Genomic DNA, 16607 nt, shown 5'->3' on the forward strand with positions numbered 1-16607 from the left:
GCAAAGAGATCTTTAAGCCGAAGAGCCAGCGTTGTCCGTAGACACCTCAAAGGTCATGTGACTGGCATGACTGCATGGAGCACTTTCCACTGGAGCGGTACCTATTGATCTACTCAACGCCCCTGCTGTCCCAGCTCCACTGGCTGCCGATTTGCTACCGGGCCCAATTTAAGGTGCTGGTATTATCCTACAAAGCCCTAAACGGTTCCGGCCCAAAATACCTTGCAGACCGCATCTTGGCCTACGAGCCCACGAGGACCTTGAGATCATCCGGGGAGGCCCTTCTCTCGGTCCCGTCTGCCTCACAGGCACGCCTGGCGGGGACGAGAGAGCGGGCCTTCTCGGTGGTGGCCCCCCGGCTGTGGAACGCCCTCCCTGCTGAAGTTAGACAGGCGCCCTCCCTTATGGCCTTTCGTAGGAGCCTGAAAACGTGGCTCTTCGAGTTGGCCTTCAACTGAATGCTATATCCTTGGCAATGACGACCGGAATGGACTACGACTATGAGACTGACTATGACCCATGATACGACGAAGCGGATTTTTAGTATAAGTATATGTCAAGTAGTAGTAGCATGTTATGTATTGTTCTGATTACTGTAAATTGTCTTTTCTATGTTGCTGTTCACCGCCACGAGTCGCCCCCTGGGCTGAGAGTGGCGGTAAATAAGTGCAAGTAATAAATAAATAAATAAATAATAAATTTGCAGGTTTTTGAACTGCTAGGTTGGCAGAAGCTGGGCCTAACAGCAGGAGCTCACCCCGCTTTCAGTCAACAAGTTTAGCAGCTCCGCGGTTTAACCCACTGTGCCACCGGGGCCTTAAATTACGGGCATAAATAATATCATAAAGGTCTCCATTCTCTTTTGTAGAGGCACTTAGAAGATGGAAGATTAATCTTTCAATTTAAACTACAGCTTGAGGCATTTACTAGCTGCTTAAATGATTGTTGAAAAGCAGTTTATGATTCTGTCGGTTAGACTCAAGGAAGAATGGAAATTTCCAGAATTTATGCTACTGTTGGAGGCAATCAATATCTACATCTGATATATATTGCAGCGGGCATTTAGCAGACAGTTATGCATGCAAAAGAGCAACACATGGAACCTTGAAGTCATTTATTGCAAGTACTTTAAATGATTTTGTGTCAAGGTGTTCAGGTTATAAAATAGCAAAGACTTATCCCCTTGGCGCATCTAGTACAGAACAGAAAATCTGCTTATCGGGAGATTGGCTTTGCATTCTGAATAAACTACCAGTCACTCTGGCTTTGCACAAAGTACGAGTGCAATTAAGATACTGCCGTTTATGATGGAAAGCAGCTTTTGTTCTGATTCATTTCTCAGAAACTCAAAAGGAGATTGATTTGAATGTGAGTCTCTTTCAGGCAGCGGACAGCGAAAGCCTGCTTCTTGTAGAGTTTCAGTAGCTTAACTCTCAGAGAGTTTGCTTTAGCATAAAATTGGTTTAAGAAAATATTCAATTTATATTGATGTATGCTATTAGTTCCCTGTAACCACTTACTGTGCACACATCATCATCATCATCCCTGTAGATTTTATAATATTACTGTGCTGTAATATTCATTGTACTGTGCCAGGGGCTCCGCCATTTTCACTATCAAGTTAATTCACACTATTACTTTTCTTAAATGCTTCTTTGTAGAGTTGTTGAAAAAGCAAACTGGGAAAGCTTACAAAGAAATCTGGCCATTTGAACATCACCAGAAAAAATGAAATCCATGATGTCCACTGGAAAAAAATTACCAAAGAGAATACAGGTTTGCATATGTTTCTCTGTACTTTGGACACAATTACTATCTATATAAATAGATATAGGTGAGGAGAGCCCAAGGGACAGTCAAACTGTCAAGGTTAGAATTGAGAGTTAGAGGTTCCACAATTTTACTTCAATATCTATATATATAAAAATGCTCTGTGTGTAATGAGTACCTTAAAAACAAAAGAACCAATGAACGAAATCACACCAAATTTGGCAACAAAACGTCTCACAACACAAGGAGTGACCATAACTCAAAAAAATTACGATTTTGTCATTTGGGAATGTTTGAGATTTATAGTTCAACCTATAATCAAAGAGCATTCTGAACTCCAACAATAATGGAATTGAACCAAACCTGGCACACAGGACTCCCCTGACCAACAGAAAACACTAGAAGGGTTTGGTGGGCATTGACCTGGAGTTGTAGTTCACCTACATCTAGAGAGCACTGTGGACTCAAACAATGATGGTTCTGGATCAAACTTGGAACAAATACTCAATATGCCCAAATGTGAACACTGATGGAATTTGGGGGAAATAGACCTTGACATTTGGGAGTTGTAATTGCTGAGATTTATAGTACACCTACAATCTGAACTCCACCAAGGACAGAATTAGGGCAAACTTCCCACACAGAACCCCCATGACCAACAGAAAATACTTATGGCTATCGAGTCCAACTCCCTTCACCAGGGCAAGAAAATGTAATCAAAGCCCTCCTGACAAAGAGCCATCCAGCCATAGATATAGATATATATGATAATCACACACATATGTATATGACAGATATAGTATCATAAATCTGAAAGGGACCCCTAAAGAAGGACAACGATATGTTGCATGTTCCAGAGTAGGCAAACCAGACAATCTCCACATCAACACTGACAAAAAAACAAGAAGTATTTTTATCCCACAAGCATTGCATATATTAGAAACCAACACTTTCTCATTACTTTATTTTCCAGCTCACGAGATTGGGCCACAGCAACACATGGCAGGGGATGGCTGTTAATGTATATTGAAGGGTATGACTACATCAAGGTGGAAGTTTTGTCATGGTACTGGAGGAGGACTCCAGGAAAAGTTTTATTCAGGTAAATTGGTTTATTCTGAACCCATATTATCAGGAAGATGGTAAGTAGTTTCCATTGAAAGGTATTTCATCAATATGGTTTCCATGGAAAAGGATTTAGCTTTTAAAATCTGATGTAACCAGCTAAACTCACATAGGCATTGATAAGACCTATTGTGTGTATTAAAATATAGGCACAGGAGCATATGAAAATGTCTTTTACAACTTGATGTGTCCAGATAAACAATGAATGTGGTAAACATTTGGATTTACTTTGTTAAAATGTCCCCCCCCCCCCCCCCCCAGGAATTGTATTCATTGTCTTTTTGCTTGTGTGAGAATGGAGAACAGTGAAATGTGATATGCATTTGAATGTTTATGTGTACTGTTTTAATGTAAACTTACCTTGGAATTTTCTTTTTATCTGTTTAGGAAAGATATAGAGTGTCGTTGTAGAAAGGTTTAGATAAACCCATTGCTACAAAGGAGGTTACAAAACTTATTTTGCAATGTTTCAGGCGGGGGAGGAAAATGTAATGGATCTAACTCACCTTAGAAAGTGGCCTACCTTTCTAGCCATTTTGTGACTCTCAAGGAGCAGCAGCACCAGAGGAGAAGCTATTTGCATGAGAGTGACCTGATTGGCCGGATGCAAATGAGTGGGTGCCAAGATTTGAAAGGTGGGTGGAGCCAAGGATGACAGTTGGAGGAGTCTAACTTGAGCATTCTATGTCAGTTGGTCAGTTAGCTGGAGTCAGGTGGAGAGTTGGCTAGGAAATAGCTTAAGAAGTTGACTGATAGGAAAAAGCAAGTGACAGTAGAGAGATTTTAAAAGTACCAAGGAGTCAGGATCTCTCCTTCAGGTCAAAGATTGTCGGAAACCAGTTTAGCCTTTTAGGACAGAGGAAAGGCTTGAATGAAAGTCACGCTGAAACATTGTTTTGTAACATCTTCATAAAAGAGTATTTACCTCATCTGTAACCACCAAGCATATATACTTCTGAAACCATCACACTTTTGTTACAAAAAGGATACAAATAAACCAACAGTTACTGTTTTACTTTAAGCAAAGTCTCTCTCACTTTCTAACCTCTACTTTACTAAAGGTGGCAAAGATATTTAAAACACCCTCACCTGACGGATTTATTCTTTATATTGGAGGGCGACTAAAATGATGAAGGGTCTGGAGAACAAGCCCTATGAGGAACGGCTTAAGGAGCTGGGCATGTTTAGCCTGAAGAAGAGAAGGCTAAGAGGAGATACGATAGCCATGTATAAATATGTGAGAGGAAGCCACAGGGAAGAGGGAGCAAGCTTGTTTTCTGCTTCCCTGGAGACCAAAACACGAAACAATGGCTTCAAACAACAAGAAAGGAGATTCCATCTGAACATGAGGAAGAACTTCCTGACTGTGAGAGCCGTTCAGCAGTGGAACTCTCTGCCCCAGAGTGTGGTGGAGGCTCCTTCTTTGGAAGCTTTTAAGCAGAGGCTGGATGGCCATCTGTCAGGGGTGATTTGAATGCAATATTCCTGCTTCTTGGCAGGGGGTTGGACTGGATGGCCCATGAGGTCTCTTCCAACTCTATGATTCTATGATTCATTGTATGGTCGCAGCAGAATTAGGCATACTTTATATTCATTAGTGGGGCACCTCCAAAATAGCTGGCCAGAGAATACGGAGACCTTTTGCAGCATCCTAGCAAGAGTTGTACAATAAGATAGACACTTTAGATCTAAAGCAAAAAGGTCTTTTAAACTCTATATCTAACAAGACACAGTTCTAAGTCTGCATGACTTTTCAAAGTGAAATTAGATTAGTGCCAGACATTATTTCTGATAGTTTAACCATTATTAGGAAAACTATGATGACACGCCCGAGCCTTTGGGAAAAACTATAGTGTCTGGCTTTGTTGTTGTTCATTCATTCAGTCGCTTCTGATGCTTTGTGACCTCATGGACCAGCCCATGCCAGAGCTCCCTGTTGGCCGTCACCACCCCCAGCTCCTTCAAAGTCAAGCCAGTCACATCAAGGATACCCATCCATCTATCTTGCCCTTGGTTGGCCCCTCTTCCTTTTTCCTTCCATTTTCCCCAGCATCATTGTCTTCTCTAAGCTTTCCTGTCTTCTCATTATGTGGCCAAAGGACTTCATCTTTGCCTCTACTATCCTTCCCTCCAGTGAGCAGTCGGGCTTTATTTCCTGAAGTATGGACTGGTTGGATCTTCTTGCGGTCCAATGCACTCTCAGAACATTCCTCCAACACCACAATTCAAAAGCATCTATCTTCCTTTGTTCAGCTTTCCCTATGGTCCAGCTCTTACATCCATAGATTACTACGGGGAATACCATTGCTTTTACCATGCGGATCTTCATTGCCAATGTGATGTCTCTACTCTTCACTATTTTATCGAGATTGGTAAGCATCTCCTGATTTCCTGGCTGCAGTCTGCGTCTGCAGTAATCTTTGCACCTAGAAATACAAAGTTTGTCACTGCCTTCATGTTTTCTCCCTCTATTTGCCAGTTGTCAATCATTCTTGTTGCCATAATCTTGGTTTTTTTATGTTTAGCTGCAACCCAGCTTTTGCACTTTCTTCTTTCACCTTGATTAGAAGGCTCCTCAGCTCCTCCTCGCTTTCAGCCAACAAAGTGGTATCATCTGCTTATCTAAGGCTGTTAATGTTTCTTCCAGCAATTTTACCCCAGCCTTGCATTCATCAGGCCCTGCACATTGCATGATGTGTCCTGCATACAAGTTGAATAGGTTGGGTGAGAGTATACAACCCTGCCAATGCCTTTCCCAATCTTGAACCAGTCTGTTGTTCCATGGTCAGTTCTTACTGTTGCTACTTGGTCATTATACAGATTCCTCAGGAGAGAGACAAGGTGGCTTGGGATGCCCATCCCACTAAGAACTTACCACAATTTATTATGATCCACACAGTCAAAGGCTTTAGAATAGTCAATAAACAGGATTGAAAGTGGTGCTGTTGAACGCCAGATCTGTCAATGGTAAAACAACTTTCATCCAAGATTTAATCCTGGATGAACGGGCAGATCTGGCGTGCATCACAGAGACCTGGCTGGACGAAGCGGGAGGTGTAAATTTGACCCAGCTTTGTCCACCTGGGTTCTCTGTGCAGCACCAACCGAGATCCGGAGGGCGGGGAGGTGGGGTTGCAGTGGTCTATAGAGATTCCATTCCTCTGACCAGGGCCCCCATCCCGCAGTCAACAAATTTTGAATGCGTCCACCTGAGGGTGGGTGACCAGGACAGACTAGGGATTCTGTTAGTGTACCGTCCACCTCGCTGCACTACAGTCTCCCTACCTGAGCTTGCAGGGGTGGTCTCAGACCTGGCACTGGAGTCCCAACGGCTACTTGTGCTGGGGGACTTCAATGTCCACGCCGAGACCGCCTTATCGGGAGCGGCTCAGGACTTCATGTCTACCATGGCGACCATGGGGCTGTCCCAACAGGTATCTGGCCCCACCCACAGTGCTGGACATACATTGGACTTGGTTTTCTGTCAAGGATGGGAGGAAGGTGGCGGTATTGAGGAGTTAACCATCTCTCCGTTGCCATGGACCGACCACCACCTGGTCAGCTTTAGACTCACTGCACCCCCTAACCTCCGCAGAGGTGGAGGACCTATTAAATTGGTCCGCCCCAGGAGGCTTATGGATCCAGAGGGATTCCTGACGGCTCTTGGGGAATTCCCCGCCACCTCGGTTGGTGATCCTGTCGATGCCCTGGTCGCTCTCTGGAATAGGGAGATGACTAGGGCAATAGACACGATCGCTCCAGAACGTCCCCTCTCAAGTAGCCGAGCTAAACCAGCCCCTTGGGTTACTGAGGAGCTGGCAGCGTTGAAGCGAAAGAAGAGGGAACTAGAGGGCGTGTGGCGTTCGGATCCGAGCGAGCCAAATCGAACACGGTTTGTGTCCTTTTTAAGGTCATATGCCGCGGCAATAAGAGCCGCAAAGAAGACTTTCTTTGCGGCCACTACTGCGTCTGCAAAGAACCGTCCGGCTGAACTGTTCCGAGTTGTCAGAGGCCTGTTAAAACCCACCACTCAGGATGGGTGCCCTGATGACTCGGCAGCTCGCTGTGAAGCCTTTGCTCAGTTCTTTGCAGACAAAGTCGCTTTGATCCGCTCTGGACTGGACACCATATTAATGGCAGTCTCTGAGGATGTAACACGAGCATCTGCTTGTCCAATTTTGATGGATTCATTTCAATTGGTTCAAACCGAGGATGTGGACAAGGTGCTTGGAGGAATGAGAGCTACCACATGCATCCTAGACCCCTGCCCATCCTGGCTTCTAAAGGAGGCCAGAGGGGGATTGGCCGAGTGGGTTAAGGTGGTGGTTAATGCCTCCCTTCGGGAGGGCAAAATTCCAGCCAGCTTAAAGCAAGCTGTTATAAAACCGCTGTTGAAGAAACCATCACTGGACCTCACTCAATTCGTCAACTATCGGCCTGTTTCCAATCTCCCCTTCTTGGGCAAAGTCATGGAACGTGTGGTGGCCTCACAACTCCAGGCATTCTTGGTAGACACGGATTATCTGGACCCGGCACAGTCTGGCTTTAGGCCGGGGCATGGTACGGAGACAGCCTTGGTCGCCTTAGTGGATGATCTCCGTCGAGAGCTTGACAGGGGGAGTGTGTCCCTGTTGGTGCTACTGGACCTCTCAGCAGCCTTCGATACCGTCCACCACGGTATCCTTCTGGGACACCTCGCGGGAATGGGTCTCGGAGGTACTGCTCTGCAGTGGCTCCGGTCATTCCTCGAGGGTCGGTCTCAGAAGGTGTTACTGGGGGACTCCTGTTCTACCCCACAACCTTTGTCTTGTGGGGTTCCTCAGGGTTCAATACTGTCTCCCATGTTGTTTAACATCTACATGAAGCCGCTGGGCGAGATCATCCGGAGTTTCGGGGTGCGGTGTCATCTGTACGCAGATGATGTCCAACTCTGTCACTCCTTTCCACCTGCTACTAAGGAGGCTGTCGAGGTCCTGAACCGGTGCTTGGCCGCTGTGACGGTCTGGATGGGGGCGAACAAATTGAAATTGAATCCAGACAAGACAGAGGTACTCCTGGTCAGTCGCAGGGCCGAACAGGGTATAGGGTTACAGCCTGTGTTAGACGGGGTCGCACTCCCCCTGAAGACACAGGTTCGCAGTTTGGGTGTGATCCTGGACTCATCGCTGAGCCTGGATCCCCAGGTTTCGGCGGTGACCAGGGGAGCATTCGCACAGTTAAGACTCGTGCGCCAACTGCGACCGTACCTTGGGAAGTCTGACTTGGCCACGGTAGTCCACGCTCTGGTTACATCCCGCCTTGACTACTGCAACGCTCTCTACGTGGGGTTGCCTTTGAAGACGGCTCGGAAGCTCCAACTAGTCCAACGGGCGGCAGCCATGGTACTAACAGGAGCAGGGCGCAGGGAGCATACAACTCCTCTGCTGTACCAGCTCCATTGGCTGCCGATTAGCTACCGAGCCCAATTCAAAGTGCTGGCATTGGCCTTTAAAGCCCTAAACGGTTCTGGCCCAACATATCTATCCGAACGTATCTCGGCCTATCAGCCCACCAGGACCCTAAGATCTTCGGGAGAGGCCCTGCTCTCCATCCCACCTGCTTCACAGGTGCGGCTGGCGGGAACGAGAGACAGGGCCTTTTCTGTGGTGGCCCCGCGGCTTTGGAATGCCCTCCCTATAGAGATAAGATCAGCCGCTTCACTGATGGTATTTCGAAAAAAACTGAAGACATGGATGTTTGAACAAGCATTCGGTTGACCCGGTGCGATGAAGTTCATGATCAAGGACTGGCAATCACAGACAACGAAATTGGATTATGATTTTAATTAAGAGATGCATTGGTTTGTATTGGTGGCCCAATACTGTGTACTGTATATGTGTTTTATGCTTTTAATCTGGATATTGTTGTTTTTAAGTGTTGTAAACCGCAATGAGTCGCCGATTTAGGCTGAGATATTAGCGGTATACAAGTGTACTAAATAAATAAATAAATAAATAAATAAATAAATATTTTTCTAAAACTCCCTGCCTTTCCTCCATTATCCAGTGGATATTGGCAATTTGGTCTCTCGTTCCTCTGCCTTTTTTAAACCCAGCTTGTATATCTGGCAACTCTCGCTCCATGTATTGCTGGAGTCTTCCTTACAGGAACTTGAGTGTTACCTTACTGGCATGAGAAATAAGTGCCACTGTACGAAAGTTTGAGCAGTCTTTAGCATTTCCCTTTCTTGGTATGGGGATATAAGTTGACTTTTTCCAGTCTGATGGCTATTCTTGTGTTTTCCATATTTGCTGGCATATGGCATGCATCACCTTGACATCATCATATTTCAAGATTTTAAACAGTTCAGCTGGGATCCTGTCGTCTCCTGCTGCCTTGTTGTTAGCAATGCTTCTTAAGGCCCATTCAACCTCACTCTTCAGGATGCCTGGTTCTAATTCACTCACCACACTGTCAAAACAGTTCTTGATATTATTATCCTTCCTATACAGATCTTCTGTATAGTCTCGCCACCTTCTCTTGATCTCTTCAGCTTCTGTTAGGTCCCTGCCATCTTTGTTTTTTATCATGCCAATTTTTGCCAGAAATTTATCTCCAGTGTTTCTAATTTTCTGGAAGAGGTCTCTTGTCCTTCCTAATCTGTTGTCTTCTTCCACTTCCATGCATTGCTTGTTTAAAAATTGTTCCTTATCTCTTCTGGCTAACCTCTGGAATTGTGCATTTAACTGGGCATATCTTCCCTTATCACTGTTTCCTTTTGCTTTCCTCCTTTCTTGGGCTACTTCCATTGTCTTAGCAGACAACCTTTTTGCCTTCTTGGTTTTCTTTTTCTTTGGGACGTACTTTCTTGCCGCCTTCTGAACAATGTCGCGGACTTCTGTCCATAGTTCTTCTGGGAGTCTATTTACTAAGTCTAGTACTTTAAATCTGTTCTTCACTTCCACTGTATATTCACTAGGAATGTTAGTAAGATCATATCTAACTGGTCTGTGTGTTTTCCCTGATCTTTTTAGTTTTATTCTAAATTGAGCACTAAAAAGTTCCTGATCTGCAATACAGTCAGCCCCAGGTCTTGTTTTCACCAACTGGATGGATGTCCACCACCTTTGACTGCGGAGGATGTAGTCAATCTGATTTCGGTGGTGGTATGGGGATTTCGGTGAAGTCCATATATAGAGCCGTCTTTTAGGTTGTGTCTGGCTTTACTTGGTGGCTATCTGTATTTCTCTTAAGATTGAGACCCTTAACATACAGAGGCACTTTAGACAACATGAAAAGATAACTCAAATAAGTTTACTGAAAACTAGATGAATAAAGGGTTAACTCCACCAGTGACTATTATCAGGTAACTTAAAACAATAATTATAAAATGAGATTTTGCTGGCTGCAGTCATCTTTCTGGAGTCTTCTGCCTCTGGTGCAAAGCGATAGTTTACAAGCTGTTGCTTATAAGTTTTCTCAATCTTCTTTCTTGTGAAGCGTAAGCTGATCAAAAGCTTTTGTTGTCACCGGGACTGGTGGTATGAGAATACTGCTGAATGCAGGTGCTAAGAATGCCTGTTTTTAGATTGCTTAGGCCCAGGGTTACTAGACAGTATCCAAGCCTCTGTTCTCTGTAAAACAGTTGCAGAAAAAAAGGAGTCTAGCAAGAAAGCTCTGGACAGGCAAATGGAATAGACCAACAAAAGTGCAAAAGTCTACAACTCCCAGAAATCCCAGCCAGTTTACCAACTGTTATGATTTCTGGGAGTTTAGGGCCAAAACATCTGGGGATCCACAGGCTGAGAACCACTGGCTTACAGGGACACCATTTTACTAGACCACTGAATATAATGGAACTTGGATATCCACGGATTTTAGTATCCACACAGGGTCTTGGAACCAAATAAGGGTGCATTGTATAAAAATTTGTCCTCTAAGAATGCTGTCTCAAGATTCAATGATACCAACATTGGATATAGAGACCACATGTCCAGTGAGAACAGAAGTTGCATAAATCCTCATAGGGAGCTTGAGGGCATTAATATGGTTTCTACAGTTGGTGTCACACAAAGAGGAGATGAGCCTTGGGGATAGGCAGGTAAGAAACGAAATATATCATCATCATCCTCTATTGGAAGAGGCAGGGATAAGGAAAACTACTCACTCGTGGCAAGTATTTTCGCTTACAACCTTATTCTGCATATAACTAGTGTCTCTTTTCCTCCATAAACAAGATTATTTATTTGCTTCATGGGCATGGTTCCTGTCTACCTTCCACCCCATTTCAAGAACTGGCATTCTGTCAGGAGAATGAATTTGGACACAGTTTCAAACCCACAGCCAAGAGAACAAAGTTTCAGCCCCAAAGCCAAGAGTCCAAACATAGACATCAGGAGTGAAGAGCCAGAGGAGAAAGAAGAGGAGCCAAGAGAAAATAAGGCAGAGACTTCTAACACAAAGCACAACATTGTAAAGTCAGAAATCGAGTCAGGAAGCCTAGCTGATGAAACTAGGGGCCTGAAGCCAAAAGAGTAAAGCCCAAAGCAGTACAAAGCTCAAACCTAGCAATTTAGTACTCAAGTACAAGAGTAGAAATCCTTGAGATAAATGAGCAATGTCTAATGCTGGAAATCAATGTGCCTACCAAACTCTTGGTTCTCAGATAAAATACAAATCAAAACATCCCCAAAACATTATCTAAAAGTAATGCCAAAGTCTGATATCAGGAAAAGAGTAAACTCAGAATCCAGGAAATTAAGAGGGAGAGAGATTGAACCAGAGTTTCAATGAACCAAAAGGGCAACCAATCTCCTTGAATGTTAAAAAGGGTTCTTAATGTTTAGGCATAATTTCCTTTTTTGCAATTTGAATCCACTGGTTCATGTTGTCCCTCAGGCAATGGGAAATAAGCTTGTTCCATCTACTACACGGCATCCCTTCAGATATTTAAAGGTAGCTGTCATGGCACCTCTCCATCTTCTCCAAACTGAACAAGCCCAGCTCTTTAAGTCATTCCTCATAAGACTTAGTCACCCTCCTCTGTATGTGTTCCAGCTTGTCAAAAGCCTTCTTAACCTGAACAACCAGACACAATATCCCAGGTGAGTTTCTGTTCAAAGGAGAATAGAATGGCACGACTGCTTCCCTCCATCCAAACACTGTATTACTGTAGAGCAGGAATATGAAAACAAATCTATTTTTTCTCTTTTTCTATTTTCTCTCTTTAGAGTCTGTATGTCTGTAACTGAGCCAGAGTAACCCCCCCCCCCTTCCAAGATTTATAATTCACCAAGGGCTCAGAAATAAATATATGATCTTTTTCCTTTTAAAAACACCCTTTCCAGACTTATCCAGAAGGCCAAGACCACCATTTCTCAACTTTGAGGTCTCTGGGGGATGGAGGGTTGTGGGGGGGAGGGAGGGTTCAAAGGGGTCGCCCCTTTGTTTCTGATGGTCTTAGGAACTCCTTTGGAAGAGAAGGCTGAAGATCTCTCCACCTCCCCTTCTCTTCCTTCTTGGAAACAGACTGTGAATCTTCCCACCCAAAGCCCTCCTCCACTGTGATTGGCCGGTCTCTCAACCAGCCTCGCAGCCAAGGGGAGGGCTGTTTCTGAGACTCCAAGTAGGGAGAGGAGAGCAGCTGTGCTTGGTGCATGGCAATGTGGTGCGCATGTGCGGGCGAGGGAGAGTGTGCGAGGCTGGAGGGAGGCTCATGCTAGGGAGTCCCTTCAAGGCATGGGAGCTCTGTGTAGGAAGTTTAGCCCAATTCTATCTTTGGTGGGGTTTAGAATGCTCTTTTGATTGTAGGTGAACTATAAATCCCAGCAACTACAACTCCCAAATGTCAAGGTCTATTTTCCCCAAACTCCACCACTGTTCACATTTAGGTATATTGAGTATTCCTGCCAAGTTTGGTCCACATCTATCATTGTTTGAGTCCACAGTGCTATCTGGATGTAGGTGAACTACTATTCCAAAACTCAAGGTCAATGCCCACCAAACCCTTTCAGTTCTGTGTGCCAAGTTTGGTTCAATTCCATCGTTGGTGGAGTTCAGAATGCCATTTGATTGTAGGATAACTATAAATCCCAGCAACCACAACTCCCAAATGACAAAATCAATCCCACCCCAACTCCACCAGTATTGAAATTTGGGCATATTGGGTATTTGTGCCAAATTTGGTCCAGTGAATGAAAATACATCCTGCATATCAGATATTTACATTATGATGCATAACAGTAGCAAAATTACAGTTATGAAGTAGCAATAAAAATAATGTTATGGTTGGGGGTCATCACAACATGAGGAACTGTATTAAGAGGTCGTGGCATTAAGAAGGTTGAGAACCACTGGTCAAGACCAAACCAGCAACAGCTATCATATCTAACCCTTTAATAAATTGCATAAATTCTTCATGACTTTATAACTTTTATCTTTATCTTTGTATCTATTTCATAAATCTGAAATGTATAAACTGATTTATAAAATGTATCAAGGCAGCCAATTCTGCATAACCCTGCAAAATAATCCCCTGGGTACAGAAAGGTTAAATAAACCTCTAGGCCTCAATCTCTCTCTCTCTTTTTCACTCAGCTAACCCCAACCTCCCCTGACATGCCAGAGCCAAGAAGATGAGAATACAAAGCAATACAAAAGAGGGTGATGACATACAGTGGTCCAGTCTGGATACCAAGAAGCAGGATGATGTACAAATGCAAAGCCAGACTAGAAGCCAAGAGAGCAAAGCCACTTACTAGTAGTCAGAGGTTTCTTCGGGCTCAACATTTTGAACTTAAAGGACATGCTCTTGGTTTCAAGCCATTCATTACTGGATGTTGGTTTCTGCTTGGGGGAAAGTTCAACATGCAAAACCAAGGTCAAAAGCATAGCCTGGTGGGAATCATCCAATGTCATGAAGCTACAGGCTAAAGAATGTAAAGCTAGAGGACAAATTCTCAAAGTGGTGAGTTCAGATGTAGTGGCAAAATGCTGGAAGTGACATGGGGGAATCCAGAATCCATGAGCGAAAAGTGTGAAACTAAACGGTTGAGGCTGAGAGCAAAGATAGATGCTGGAGGCAATATTGTAAAACTGTTACAATGCAGCCAAGACCATGATATAGTAGCTGAACTGAAGCCAATAGCTTCACCCCAGAAGCTGGCCATTATCTACCAAGAACACAAGCTTGAGTAAAAGAAAGCTGACCCAGAGGGCAGAAAATCTGAACTGAAGATCAGAAGCTGAAGAGTAGAAAGGCTGAGGTTGGAGGCAATATTACCAAATTACAATGGGAGAAGGAGGCCACTGGCTTCAAGCAGTCCTTGGAGTTAGGGCATTATTAGATAGATGAATCTGAAATGTCACCAGGGTTTGGGAAAAACTGCTGTCATTTTAGACAGAGCACCTATAATCCTCTGTGATACTTCTTTTGAAGGAATTCTATTGAGACAAATCGTCATATATAGTATTTATTTATCATATCAGAAGCGAACCAAGGGTACAGTATATTTATTTATTTATTTAGAACTTTTATATCCCATTCTTCTCTACCTTGGTGGAGAGACTCAGAACGGCTAACAACAGCAAAAAATTAAATGCTACACAATAAATAACATTTCAAAATCAACATACATAATAAATAAGTTATAAAAATACATATAAATGATAGTTCGTCAAGTTAAAAACATCCAACTCAATTCAAACATTGTGGTCCAATAACTCTTAGTTTTTACCACAGGGGTCCTCAAACTTTTTAAACAGAGAGCCAGGTCACAGTCCCTCAAACTGTTGGAGGGCCAGATTATAATTTGAAAAAGATATGAATTAATTCATATGCACACTGCACATATCTTATTTGTAGTGGGGAAAATACACTTAAAAACAATCCAATAATTAAAATGAAGAACAATTTTAACAAATATAAACTTATTAGTATTTCAATGGGACATGAGGGCCTGGTTTTGGCTGATGAGATAGGATTGTTGTTGTTGTTTTGTGCTTTCAAGTAGTTTCAGACTTAGGTTGACCCTGAGCGAGGGCAGAGTAAATGACTTTGGGGGGCCATATCCGGGCCTTAGTTTGAGGACCCCTGCTTTACCGGTTCAATCTAACAATCTTTGAATACCTGATTCCAAAGTCAGGATTTCAGTTGCTTCCTGAAGGTCAGGAGGGAGGGGGCAGACCTAACCTCATTGGGGAGAGAGTTCCATAGCCGAGGGGCCACCACAGAGAAGGCCCTGTCTCTTGTCCCTACCAAATGCGACTGTAATGTATTTAAAAAACAAAAAGTTTTAAAACTTGGCATTTATTAAATGTCCTTTGACCAGTAGCTGGCCACTTGAAGTGCCTCTGGTGTTGCTATAAGGAACTCCTCCATTGTGCATGTGGCACGGCTCAGGCTGCATTGTAAAAGATGGCCTGTGGTTTGCTCTTCTCCACACTCACACATCGAGGACTCCACTTTGTGGCCCCATTTCTTAAGGTTGGGTCTGCATCTCATGGTGCCAGAGCACAGTCTGTTGAGCACTTTCCAAGTCAGCCAGTCTTCTGAGTACCCGGGGGAGTTTCTCATTTTGTATCAGCCACAGTTTGAGGTTCCGGGTTTTTGCCTGCCACTTTTGGCAGGCAAAAACCTCCCTTTCTGAGGTGTTCCAGCGAGTATCTCTGTAGATCTTAGAAAACTATTTCTTGATTTAAGGCATTGGCATGCTGGCTGATATCCAAACAGAGGATGGGTCAGAGATGTCACTGCCTTGGTCCTTTCATTATTGGCTGCTACTTCCTGGCAGATGTCAGGTGGTGCAATACCAACTAAACAGTATAATTTATCCAGTGGTGTAGGGTGTAGACATCCTGTGATAATGTGGCATGTCTCATTAAGAGCCATATTCATTGTTTTAACGAGGTGAAATATGTTCTACACTGGGCAGAAGCAACCAGAAGCAACCAGAAGGCAAGCACAGTCCAGATAAATTCTCTGTCATTCAACTTTGCCGGCTACTTTTAAAATACCCCCATTTTCTCTATTCTACTTTCCCCCTTTGTATTCAACTTATTTCAATCACTGCAAAATGAATTTGAAGTACAAACGGTTATTCAATAAATGATTAGTAGAAAAGGCAGAATTTGTCCTTTTCAGCAAGCACAGGCAAAAGCAAACTGCTTCTGCACATTTAAGGCTAATAGGCATTTTAATAAGTCAGATTGTTTTGCATGTTTCATGATGATAACTTGTAATTCCATATCCTCCAAATATCTTGATTTAGCGGGATAATTAAAATTAATTCTGTTTAAAGCTGTGCTCACAGTGTAGTTGGACATCTCTTCTTGCCTAACAGTATCTGACCGTGTACACTTGATAGTAAACACAAGAAAACAGAGGGCAATAAAATGCTCTTTGTCCCTCATTTGTCTGCCAACTGACCAGGCACTTAATGGGAAGATTAGGCAGACCGTCCTTAACCCAGCTGGTTGGCAGTGATAGTGCATGACCCATTCTAGTAACATATGTTCTGTACAGCTTGACTATTCATAGGTGCCATTTGCACCATAATGTTTTGGCCACAAGTCTCATTCCCTAAATTTAGCGAAGATCCAGAACACACAATTATCCCAGGACACACTGTGTGTTGGGACATGATTTTTCCACTCCCGAAGTATGTCATGTGCCTCCAAAAGCACTTCAAAATTTAGCAATATTTTTTTCTTGCAAACTAGTTTATGACTTCCTT

Source organism: Anolis sagrei, chromosome 3, assembly GCF_037176765.1.
Source record: "Anolis sagrei isolate rAnoSag1 chromosome 3, rAnoSag1.mat, whole genome shotgun sequence".
Classification (NCBI taxonomy): domain Eukaryota; kingdom Metazoa; phylum Chordata; class Lepidosauria; order Squamata; family Dactyloidae; genus Anolis; species Anolis sagrei.